Source organism: Pseudorca crassidens, chromosome 1, assembly GCF_039906515.1.
Source record: "Pseudorca crassidens isolate mPseCra1 chromosome 1, mPseCra1.hap1, whole genome shotgun sequence".
Taxonomy (NCBI): domain Eukaryota; kingdom Metazoa; phylum Chordata; class Mammalia; order Artiodactyla; family Delphinidae; genus Pseudorca; species Pseudorca crassidens.
In genome coordinates, this window is record NC_090296.1 from 61,232,156 (window position 1) to 61,244,516 (window position 12,361).

At 37.5% G+C, this 12,361-nt stretch overlaps 1 long non-coding RNA gene across 1 annotated transcript in view; it reads right to left on the reverse strand.

Moving 5' to 3' along the window:
• Positions 1-3,636, reverse strand: part of LOC137227655 (uncharacterized) — a 114,191-nt gene extending 110,555 nt beyond the window's left edge. The window contains exons 1-2 of the long non-coding RNA XR_010944953.1: positions 3,531-3,636; positions 1,760-1,833 (exon numbers count right to left, since the gene is read on the reverse strand). This is a non-coding gene — a long non-coding RNA (uncharacterized lncRNA). The remainder of the gene's footprint in view (positions 1-1,759; positions 1,834-3,530) is intronic.
• Between the last annotated feature and the right edge of the window lie 8,725 nt (positions 3,637-12,361).

Below are 12,361 nucleotides of genomic sequence, written 5' to 3' on the forward strand. Positions count from 1 at the left end.
ATTGCCTTGTCAGATTCCTTCAGTCAGAATAACTCTTCCCCTTTCCATCTTTCTATAGTACTTAGCACCCTCACTGTCTATCATATAATATAGGTAGCTTTATCCCCTACTTGATTATAAGCTAGGAAGAAACCATATATTATTTAGCTTGGAATAATTCACAGTGCTCAGTAAAGTGCCCTGAACATGGATATCGATCTGTTGATCAACAAGTTCTATTTAAGCTCTAGTAATTCAATCCAGTGTAATCATCTGAATAACACTTTTAGAGCCCACATTCCAAAAGTGTTAAAATACTGGGAGTATACTACAATTTCTTTTTTTTAACTTTTTATTTTATATTGGAGTATGGTTGATTAACACTGTTGTGTTTGTTTCAGGTGTACAGCAAAGTGATTCAGTTATACATATACATGTATCTATTCTTTTTCAAATTCTTTTCCCATTTAGGTTGTTACATAATATTGAGCACAGTTCCCTGTTTTATAATTTCAAAGTTGAGATAGGACATTTTTCTCATGATTCAGAAGATCATATCATTGGAATAGAATAGTGTCTTAGGAATGGAGAAAATGAATGTATTTTAATATTTTTGTTTCCTTATTTATTCAGCAAATTCTTATTGAGTACCTATTATATGCAAGAGACAGGAGATACAATGGGAAACACAGATGAAAATAGTCTCTGCCTTCAGAAGTCTGCAGTCTGATGAGGGAAAAAGGCATTAATCAAATAATCACATAATTAAATCAAATAATCCATATTGTAAATACACAAATGTTGACAGTTTTACAGACTGAGATACTTGGTATTATGAATAATTCCATTCAGAGCAGAAAGTAAGGTTTCTGCATTGGAGGTGATCACTGGGGTGTTGAACTGATATCTGAAGGATGAAAAGGAGTAAACTAGTCAAGAGATAAGGATGAATCAAAGGGAAGAGCGTATGCAAACTGTAACAGAAGAGAGTTCTGAAGGAAGCAAAAGAAGGCAAGCCTTGAGGGGAATAGGGTACAGAGAAATCTAGGCATATGGGGAGGGGTCCAATCTCCTAGAGCCATGTTCAGGATTTTGGTCTTTATCCTAAAAGTAAAAGGAAACCTCTAGAATGTTTTAGGGAGAAAGAGGGTGGGGTAGGGTGGAGAAGACGAGGACAATTTAATTTGCATTTCAGAAAAGATTTCTCAAAGTTCCATTATTAGATATACGATTTTCAAAATGGAGCTGGTTCTGGCTTGAGATCCACCATACATGTTTACATTTGTGCTCGAAAAGTAATTTGACCCTAACAAAGCCCTTGAAATAGCCTCCCTTTTCTGTCTGGACCAAAAACTCTTCAGTCTAGCTTTCACAACCCTCTGTGATCTGGCTCAGCTCTATCTGGGCCCATTCCTCTTCTCATCACCTCAAATTTTCCACCCCATTCAGATGGGTCTTATGACTGCTTCCCACAAAGACTGTACACACTCTCTGTATCCACTCACCATACAAGACCTACATATTTTTTAGGTCCAGCTTGCTCTTATTCATGAATGTGTCACTTTTCTCTGTCTCTATCAACTCCTGTAACTAATACCATGAAAATAAAGCATGACCATACATAATTTCACAAGTTGCTATTTTATTCTTTCACGTGCATACTATTATCTTCCCAACATGCTTATTACCTCCTCGAGGGAGGACTGGATTATAGACTGAGTTTTAGTCCCTTGCAGCTGTTAGCACACTTCCATGAAAATAGTAGATATTCAAGACATACCTGAAGAAGTCTTTCTTGAATGTTTACAGTCCTCTACTGGTACTAGAAGGTAAGTGGGGAGGACTTCAGAGCAACTATGGAAACAATATGGAAGATTTGTGTAAGGAAGGTGAATGCTGTTGTAGGTCAACAAGATATGAAGCATGAGTTTTAAAGTAAAATTAAGAAACCAAAAAAAGATGTTTGGGGTACGGAAATTTATAATACAAATTTCTTCCATATTTTTAATTATTTTTACTTTGAAAAGATTTCAGACTTACATAAAAGTTGCAAAAAAAACCCCCAAAAACAGTTCAGAGAGTCCCCATATACCCTTCACCCAGCTTGCCCTTAGAGATTATGCAAATATAGTTTCTCCTCAAACTTCCATTTGGCATCCATCTGTGGACCTTCCCTGCAACAGTTATGTTTGCCTAGTGATGACTTTCTATTTTCCTCATTCCTCCTATATTTATTAATTGGAATTCTTCTGTAAGTAGATTTCGCTTCTCTGCTTTCTTTCCCATTGTCAAAGAAGAGAGCTACGGTGGATGAAAACAATTATCCCTAAAAATTTACTGTTTGCTTTTCGTGAGGCACCATGATATTATTTAAGTTTAGACTCTTAGAGATCCTCTACTATTAAAATTGGCACTCAGTCATGGTCAGATTGAATGCTTTCAGGTGACAGGACAAGGTCTCATAACTTGCTTTGTGGGTGACAAGCATGCAGTGGTACTCACAGAGGCTTAATCAGTGTTTACAGATTATATTTGACAAGTAGGCACTGAGTTTGAAATACAGATTAAATAGCCTAGAGAAGTATTTAGAATTAATATGTAACATTTGAGTGACCTTTCTCAGGTGTAATCACTTGGAGAGGCAATATGAAATACTGCTGCAAAATGAAATGCTGCAATACTAATAATGGGCTTACTTGTGAAAATATGCTCTTGCTGTTCTGCTCAAATTTAGTGTCTATACCCTACTTATGTTTGCTGAATTATGAAATCAGTGAATGGGTCAAATATTTGGCATATATATAAAATAATACCTAGTGTTATGCATTTAAAGTTTCAATATGCTTTTACTTACACCACAGCTAAAGAACCATTCTAAAAAGTAGAAAGCTATTGCTCGCCTCCTTTTACAGATGAGAAATCAGGTACAGTAATTAATTGACTTGCCTGAATTTAGGCTTCTTGTTCCTTCCACTGGGCCATTATGGGAGCTTTTCATTACATTTATTCTCTAACTCATTGGTTCAACAATTTTAACAGACAGCCTATATAACAGTTCGATTTGTCCTAAAGCATTTGCACTTATAATACGACTGTGCTTTTGCACTGACCCAAGTCATGAAGAAGATCAAGCTGGTTTTGTTCAGCACCACCAAGTGCTAGGAATCCAGATCCCAAGCTCTTCTGAGGTTTGCAAGTGTCCTGTGTCATTGGGAGTTGGGGGCGGGGGGGGGGGGTGTTTACAAAGTCACAGGCATCTCACACCTGGGGTGTTCTGTGGAAGATATGCTGGCTGCTGTTGAGGAATGTTCTCACCAGGAACTGATAAAAGAATTGTTAACTTAAGCCTGATGTGTGGGGGTCTGAAGTGCCCATAGGAGTGGACAATAGGCCATCAGTCAACACTGACTCTGCTACGTCCTGTCCCAGTCACCCCAGACTCCTCTCTTCCATCATTTCTCCTCTGACTTTTAGTCTGGCAGGAGGAGTGGAGTTGGGGACATTTGTCTCTTACTCTTGGGGTTTTATCCAAAATATTTTGATTTACATACCATAAGCCCTTTTCATTTCCTCAGGGTATAAACTTTGGAATTCAAAGTCAGGAAAAGACTCCTCTTCCTCTTCTACCTTTTTGCTGTCATTTTTTTACCTGAGAAAATAAGAACAGAATGATCTAGGTGCCCAGAGGAAAGGACCGAAAGTTAAAGAAAAAGGCAAGGGGGAAATTTGTTACTATTTCATGAGAATTAGCTCTCCAAACACTGCTATCTACTGGCTTTCTGTATGACACACCAGGAGAGATGACATCACTTAAAATAAAACTAATACATTATCTGTTGTGTTTGACCATATTGATAGGAATTTTAGAACTCTGAAGGAAAAATTTGGGAATGAAATAATGATACTTGCATAGGAAACTAAACAGACAAAATATAAGGTAATTAGTAACTACAGGAATACAAGAGTATGTAGCTCAACTATGAACAATATTGACATAGTAATACTAATGTAAACCCTGAATATTAATTAAGCCAAAGTTGTGATATCCATAAAGTGACAGGCTGGGGAGTAATTTTGGGGGAGGGGGAGGCAAAAAGCAAAGACGGAAGTTTAAAATTTCTGTGGATGAAAATCAGCAGATAATGTCCAAAATGAAGCCATCAACAAATATCAATATATGCATGTTATTTCATAACACATAGGTAAATATGCAGTGAAACTGCTGACACAGTAGAATAAATTTTCCCCAGGTGACCAGGAGTAGGAAGGGGCAAAGGCAGGGACTTCTGTTTTTCGTAATAAGCTTTGTAATTGTTTAAACTACATACATTTATTTGTCAATAAAAATAAAAAATAATTTTAAACGTATTTCAAATATAAACTGAAGATTTGATAGAGTCTGAGCTAGAGATAGTTTACAGTCTCTTAATCTCTTATGTTCTTAAAACAAAGGTAATATATGTCCTTAAAATGAAATTAAAAATTAGAGAAAAGTATAACTTGGAAAGTGAAAGTCTCCTGGAATTCCAAACCACTCAAAGAAAGCCAGTATAAACAGTTTAATGTATAATACCTCCAAAATATTTTTTTTACCCAAAAAAGCAATCATACTATAGAAAATTTGCAACTTGCACTTCTTTATTCTCTAACAGATCTTGAACATCCTTTCATGTCAGTGTTTATAGTTTTAACGGATATATAATATTTCATATTCTGGGTATATATCACACATAAAATGTTCATTGTATGATCTACTATAACATATTAAATTATTTGTTTATTGATCGTTTCCATTTTTCAACAATATTTAAATGACTATTCCATACATATATCTTTGTGTAATTCTAAGAGTGCTTCGGGAGTAGAAATTTTTAAAGTGCAAATACTGGTTCAAAAGGTATGAACACTTTACATTTTAATGGATATTGCTAAATAGTCCTTCAAAAACGTTATAACTTTGGGTAGTCCCACAAACATTAGAAGGACCATTTAGCCACAGATCCTTATTCTTATTAGACATTAGTAGTATGTATCTACAAAGAATTTTCATATATGATGCTAGGAATTCCGTTGTGTCCCCCAAAATTCATATATTGAAAACCTACCCCTCAATGTGATTGTATTTGAAGACAGGGCATATGAAGAGGTGATAAAAGTTAAATGAGGTCATAAGGGTGGGGCCCTGATCTGATAGGGCTGGTGTCACCAGGGCTCTTTCTCAGCCATGTGAGGATACAGTGAGAAGGCAGCCCTCTGGCAAGCCAGGAAGAGAGCTTTCACCAGAAACCAACCCCGCTGGTCCTTGGTCTTGGATTTTCTAGCCTCCAGAACTGTAAGAAAATAAATCTCTGGTATTTAAGTAGCGCAACTTATGTTTATTTATGCCAACCCAAGCGGAATAATAGATATGGCATTTCATTTAAAACTCCTATCAATGCATTGAGGTACCACTATCTCTAATTTACAGATGAGGAAATTAAGAACTTGCCCAGGTCAGGTGGTTTTTAAGTGGTGCTGCAGAGAGTAGAATGCAGTTCTTTTGACTTATAGTCATGTAATCCTTTTCACTAGAGAAGAGTAGTCTTGTTTATTACAATTCCCGCTCACTTGGTAGCTTCTACTATGGGAAATCTAATGAAATCATAAAATGATTCAGCTGGAAAGGTCTTTGGAGATTATCTAGTCCAGCAAAGGAAGTGAGGCCCTGAAAGACAGAGTAATTGACCCAAGATCACGCAGCTAGTTAATGGAAAAACAGGGATTGAAATTCAATTTGACTTTAGTTTAGTGTTCTTTAATTCTGACACACTCTATTTCAGAGTTATATTTTTTAATGTACAAGTTATTCCTTGTTAAAATCTATAAATACAGTTATTTTGCAGGTCACAAACTTTATCTTATGAAATAGAGGTTGCCCTTTAAAATCCCAATTGAATTTATTTTCTGATGCCCTCTGATTAAAGTGATGTAGCAGGTAATGGCCAAAGCTTGTTTCAATTTTTTTTAAAACACGATCAAGACTAATTCTTTTCTATATTGCTCTACTACAGGACTTCCACATCTTTTGTTTCCACACTAATTAAGGGACTGAAGGCTTCCACATCTCTTGTTTCCACGCTAATTAGGATGCTGATTTCTTCAGTCTTTGGATATGTGCAACAGTAGATTAGAGTTGTGTCTGCTTCCTGTACGTCAGCAAAATGGATCACACTGCTGCCAGGAGAGTTCCATTAGTGTCATAAATCTTAGAAGTACTGTACATATTCTGAGGATGAAGTGCAATATTTAGAAGGCAGTACAGCAATTTTCTGGTGATCGATACCTCCACCAGGACAAAAAATCGAATCTCAGCGGAGAGCCACAGATTATCCTCAAAATTAGCAAAGTAAGAAATGTTTTTTGAAAATAATTATTTTCCCTCTACAAAGTGGTATAGAATTTTTTAAATTATTATTTTAGTTTTTTTTTCAAATTTAGTTTTGGTGTTTTGTTTCATAGACTATCAGAGTTAAATTGAAATTGGCAAAGAAGAGAAGCCAGTCACCTCATAACTCTTTTCTACCTCCTTGCAATATAGCACATTCAGTAGCTTGGTGATTCGATGGAATACTTGGTGTGAAACTGTGGTATGAGTAGAGGAACTAAAAGGTAACATTGATTCACTGAATGTTTCCAAGACTTAGTAGAACCTTGGACTAGAAACAGCCTGAGGACATCTGATTCATGTTTTTTCTAGTGTCCAGGGGAAAAATTGCGCCTTTAAAAATCTTTTAACAATACCATAAGTATTTACTCAATCAAGTATGAGCTGCACTTATTTTTAGTGAAATAAACACAATTATAAAATTATTCCCAGTAACACTATCCACAGGAAGCTGATTATCAAACGATTTTGTTGTTCAAAATACAATGTTTTTCTCCACACAGAAAAGCATAAAACAGAAGAAGAAAGGCAACAGGAAGTAGGATGATGGAGGGAAGAGAGAGCTGGCAACCCACTCTGCACATCACAATCATTTGTCGGGGGAGGAAGCTTTTCTAAAACACAGGTACCCACACTCCACCCAGGGCTTCTGATTAAATTAGTCTGGATTGGGGCCAGGCATGAATCTCATGCACAGCCTAGGTTGAAAACCACTATGATAAGAGAATGAACAAGCAGACGTGACGGCACATGAGGTATCTCAATGACCTTGGGAGAACTGCAGAGAATGGATGCTCCTGTCATCTGAGGGCTGGCATTATTCTAGGGACATGGTGTCCAACCCCCAAAGACAGATAATGATGATCTTGAAGTCTTGGAAAGGAAACAATTGGCTGTTCTGCCTGCTTGTTGTCTGAGCTTGAGCAAGTTACTTAACAGTTGGTGTCTCAGTTTTGCCATCTGAAGAAAGGAAATGATAATACTATCTGTCTCATGAGGTTATCATTAGGATAAAATGAGATCATCCACATAAACAGTGTCGCTCAGTGTCTAGCACATAATAAGTTCTCAGTACATGTTATCTACCCCATCGGGAGAAAGGAAGGAGATCATTTCTTTGCCTTTTAAGTATTTACTAGCTGAGGTATTTACCAAAAATACATGCTCAACCAAGCTGTGCTGCATATATTGTGGAATGAGAAATGAAAAGCAAGTAGAAGTGGTCGTGATGAAGCCCTCATCAAACTGCACTCAGATTGCAGCAGCATCCCTCGCGCACTGCCTCGCCTGCCACGGCACAGAGTGTTGGATGGTACAGTAACAACCTCTCTAAGAGAAAGAGAAAGAGTAGCTGGAGCAAGTGTGTGTGTGTGTGTGTGTGTGTGTGTGTGTGTGTGTGTGTGTGTGTGGTGTTACTGTTGTTGTTGAAGTTGAAAAAACTTGAGTAGATCTATAGGCTGAAAGGAAAGAGCCAAAAAAGAGGCAGTGGGGGAATTGCAGATGAGGGAGAGGTGTTTGATGGAACAAGAACCTTGAAATTGCAGGAACTCACGAGGCAGGATCAGCCTCTGATGGAGCAGAGCACAGTCCTCCACTGAGGTGGAAGGAAAGAGCATTAGAACGCCATTAAAGCAGATAAATATGTAGGCAGGGCAGGAGAGTGAGCTGAGCAAGGTCTCCCTTGTTGGTGCTTATTTTCTCTGTGAAATACGAGCTGAGGTAGTTTGCAGAGGTTGGAATGGAGGAGGAGAGGAAGGGAGCAGGAGGGCTTTAAATAGCTGCTGGGGAGGTCCCAAGAGCTCCAAAGTATCCCTTACTGCAGTAAGTCATTTAGATGGTATTCTTGATTTGTCTTCTTGGCAGATTCTTGACAATTTGCAGCCTTTTGGAGATAATTAGTTTTCCAAACAGATCCCACTCTGGGAGAATCAATTGCAATCTTTTAATGCAGGCTTTTATGAATAGCAATAAAACATTCTGCCATCTAACCATAAAGAAGAGACTCACATAAAGTCCTCCCTTCATTGAAAAGGGAGATGTTATCTTCTAAAACTAAGCTGCAAAATATCGTTGCCTCCATACATTGTGAGTTCCTATTAAATAACTGTTTTGGTGGCAGAGGCAGAGGTTAAAAGCTGCAGTTTTTAAAACTGGGATTTTTATTTCTATTTCTAGATAATTAAACTTGCTTCTCTTTTGAAGGAGGAACAAGATTTTTTTTTAATGAAAACAAACTATACAAGAAATACAAAAATAGAAAAGTTAAAAATGTAATATACATATGCCAAAAGCCAACCACTTTTCCATTTTTCTGACTTAACCCTTAACCAAAAAAAAAATGTATCTCATGTAGTTTAAGCTAATGAATAAAAGGTCAAAGAGCTGAGGAAAGATAATAAAAAGAAGCATAAAAACAATTGAGAGGAGAGATGAGGAAAGCATTGGAGCAAACCATTTTGCAGATGGAATTTATGCTGAAGCCCATAGGCAGGCCAGAACTGGAAAATACAGGTGAAAGCTCAAAAGATAGAGCAATAAGAAAACATAGTAAAGGGCATGCAACAGCCCTTCAGGGTCTAATCACAAGTGCCCAAAACAATTAGAGCTTTAACAAATATAGCACTGCTTCAGAGAAAGTCAAAAACAAAATGAAAGTGCTTGCCTCCAAAAGGAATCAGAGACCCATCTGATCTGGAAAAAAAAAGAAAATTATAATGTAGAAAGAATGATTGCTTTTTTATTTATCAGTACTCAGTGTCTCTCTAATATCTGTTGCTACATTTTTCCTTCATGTCATTATGTAGTTCAATTCATTTCAACAAAAATATTTAAATTACTTGAACCCAGGCCGTGAAAATATGTATAAGGTGTACATATACACATGTATAGGAGGTATAAATTCCTTCTTCTTGTTGTTTTTTTGTTAGAAGATCTATATGTAATAATCTGTAGTAGATTATATTATTGTTCAAAACTATGGACTGCCTGCCACTCCCTGCAGGAAGATTATACTTTCTCATTGCATTGATTTCAGGTTTGGCCATATGACCTGCTATGTCCAATGAAATGTGAGCAGAAGTGATATGTATCTGTGCAGAAGTGAGTAAACATAGCAGACCTGAGGTGGTTAGGCTTAGAAAGGCCCACTTTCAAGGCTGGCCCTTGGCTGGTGTTGGGGAGTTTGGTTTCAGAATGTTCCCATCATTCTCTGGTAAGACGAGCTCACTGTACCCAAACTGTTTGCACAAACAGTGTGGCTTATGCTGAACACAGGGCCCCCTTCTTGGAGTCCAGAACTGTGGTATGTGCTAGGCAGAGGGTACCCATGTGACTATCCTCCAGTAAAACTCTTGGGTGGTGAGTCTCTAATGAACTTCCCTAGCAAATAACACTTCAGACATGTTTTCACAATTTGATGCTGGAAGAACTAAGCCCATCCTGTGTGACTCCACTGGGAGAGGACTCTTGGAAACTTGTGCCTGGTTTTCTCCAGACTTTGCATCATGCACCTTTTCCTTTGCTGATTTTGCTTCGTATCTTTTCACTGTAATAAATCACCACCGTATGAGTATATGCTGTGAGTTTAGTGAGTCCTTCTAGTGAGTCACCATATCTAGGGGTGAGCTTGGGGACCCCTGACACAGTGTCACTTCCAGGAAGTCCTTCACAGCTTTTTCTCCTCTCTCATGATAAGTGTCACTGCTCCAGCTAGAGGCTGCTCTGCCTTCCGGGTCTCAGAGTGAAGATGACATGACAAAGCCAGAGCCAACCTGAAACTGACTAACATGAGGCTTTAAGATTTTGGAGTTTCCATTACCACAGCAAAACCTAACCTTTTCTGGCTGATCTGTAATTCCAGTGATACATTTGCACAGTTTTTTTGTGCTCCCAAAACCTTGTCTCACATTATTTACTTTAACCATCCCAAAACGATATGAAGTGTGGAGGCCAGTGGTGATATTTCTATGCTAAAGACTAGCTGGATCCTCCTCTTGTTCCCCAATAACATGACATTAAATAAACAAATCTCTAGTCAATTTGAAGCATAGTTCCATGGAGTTGCCTGTGTAAAAAGCAGATGAATAGCAAGTTAGTCACTGCAATCTGGAGCACTCACAGTTACAACTTTCTATTTGAGGTTCCTCTTAGTGTTTACTCTTTTGTTTTTTGTTTTTTTCTGTCCATAGCACCTTAACAGGCATAGGTGTGTTTCCAGGCCTCTGGTTGTCCATCAGTTTAATCTGCTCTGGTTGTTAAGTTTCTCTGAGATGATCTCGTAGAACTACTAAATTAGATATAATTCATGTCACAGGGCTTGTATTTTAAGTCATACTGAACCAAACGTAATTCTCAAATTCGGAAAAACTCAATTTATTAATTATCTATTGCTGTGTAACAAATTACTCCAAAATATACTGGCTTAGAACAACAATAAGCATTCATTATCTCATACGACTTCAGTCCATCAGGAATTCAGGAAAATCTTAGCTGAGTGGTTTTGGCTCAGGACTTCTCATCAATTTGCAGTCAAGATTTTGACCAAGGCTGCAGTCCACTTTAGGCTTGACCGGGATGGGAGGATCTGCTTTTATGGTGGCTTGTTTACATGGTTGGCAAGTTAGTGTTGTCTGTTGCCAAGAGGCCTCAGTTCCTCACCACATGTGTTTTCCATAGGGCTGCTTGAGCATCCTTTGGGTGTGACAGCTGGCTTCCTGGAGGGCAAGTCATCCAAAAGAAAACAGGGAGGAATCCACAATGCTTTTTATGACTTTATCCTGGAAGCCATACACCATCACTTCTACCACATTTTATTCATTATAAGTGCATCACTAAGTCTAGCTCACATTCAAAAGGAGAGAAATTAGACTCCACCTTCTGAAAAGTGGAGTGTCAAAGAATCTGTGAATGTATGTTAAAACCATTGCATCCATGTAAGTAATTATTGCTGTTCATCAATGTGTGCAATTCTCCCTGACTCTGGGCACACTGTAGAAGTGAATTTCCTGCCCCCTCATGTTAGATGGGGCCATGTGACTAGATCTGGCCAATGGGTTGTGAGTAGACTACTCCATAAATACTTCTGGAAAATTGGCTATTTATACAGAAAAAGATAAACCATTCTTACTTTATGTCATTCACAAAAATAAAATGCAGATGAATTAAAGAAGAAGAAAATCAGTAACATGAAAACTTTCAAAGAAAGTTTATAATATTTTATGACATTGGAGAAGATAAGAATTTCTTAAGACACAGTAAATATAAAGATAAAATTTCTCTTCAACAAAAGACATAGCCAACAAAGTGAAAGGTAAGACACAAATTAGAAGAGGACAAACGCAACCCATGTAATTAGCAAAGAATCCAGGGTATATACAGAAGTCATAGAAAACCATGAGGAAAAATAACAGACCAGTAAAAATAAATAAACAATGCATACAGTAAGACAAGTCACAGAAGGGGAGATGAAGGACTTTCAATGTCACTAATAAACGAGGGAGATGCAAAGTAAGCTACAACGTGATACTATTTCACACTTGTCACATTAGCAAAAATTAATCAATCTAAGAGTACAAACTCTTTGCCAGGTAGCTATTACTGAATAGCTGTGAATGTAAATTGAATATAAATTGGTACAAGCATGATGGAGAGCAACTGAACTAGAGCCAATAAAATTTAAAATGTAAGTAGTCTATGACCCAGAAATTCCACTTTTATTTCCACCTTCCTGACCTTGGAGAAGCACAGGGGATATGTGCACAAGGAGACATGCGTGAGGATGCTCACTGAAGTACTGTTCAGAATAATAAGAACCGGGAAATAACTTAACCATTTCTCAAATGTAAAATGGAATACAATACAGCAGTTAAAATAACTGAACTAGATCTCCATTTACCAACATGGCAAATGTACCATGTTAGTAAAAATCTCAAAAATCAATAATAAGTGCCAATTTGCAAA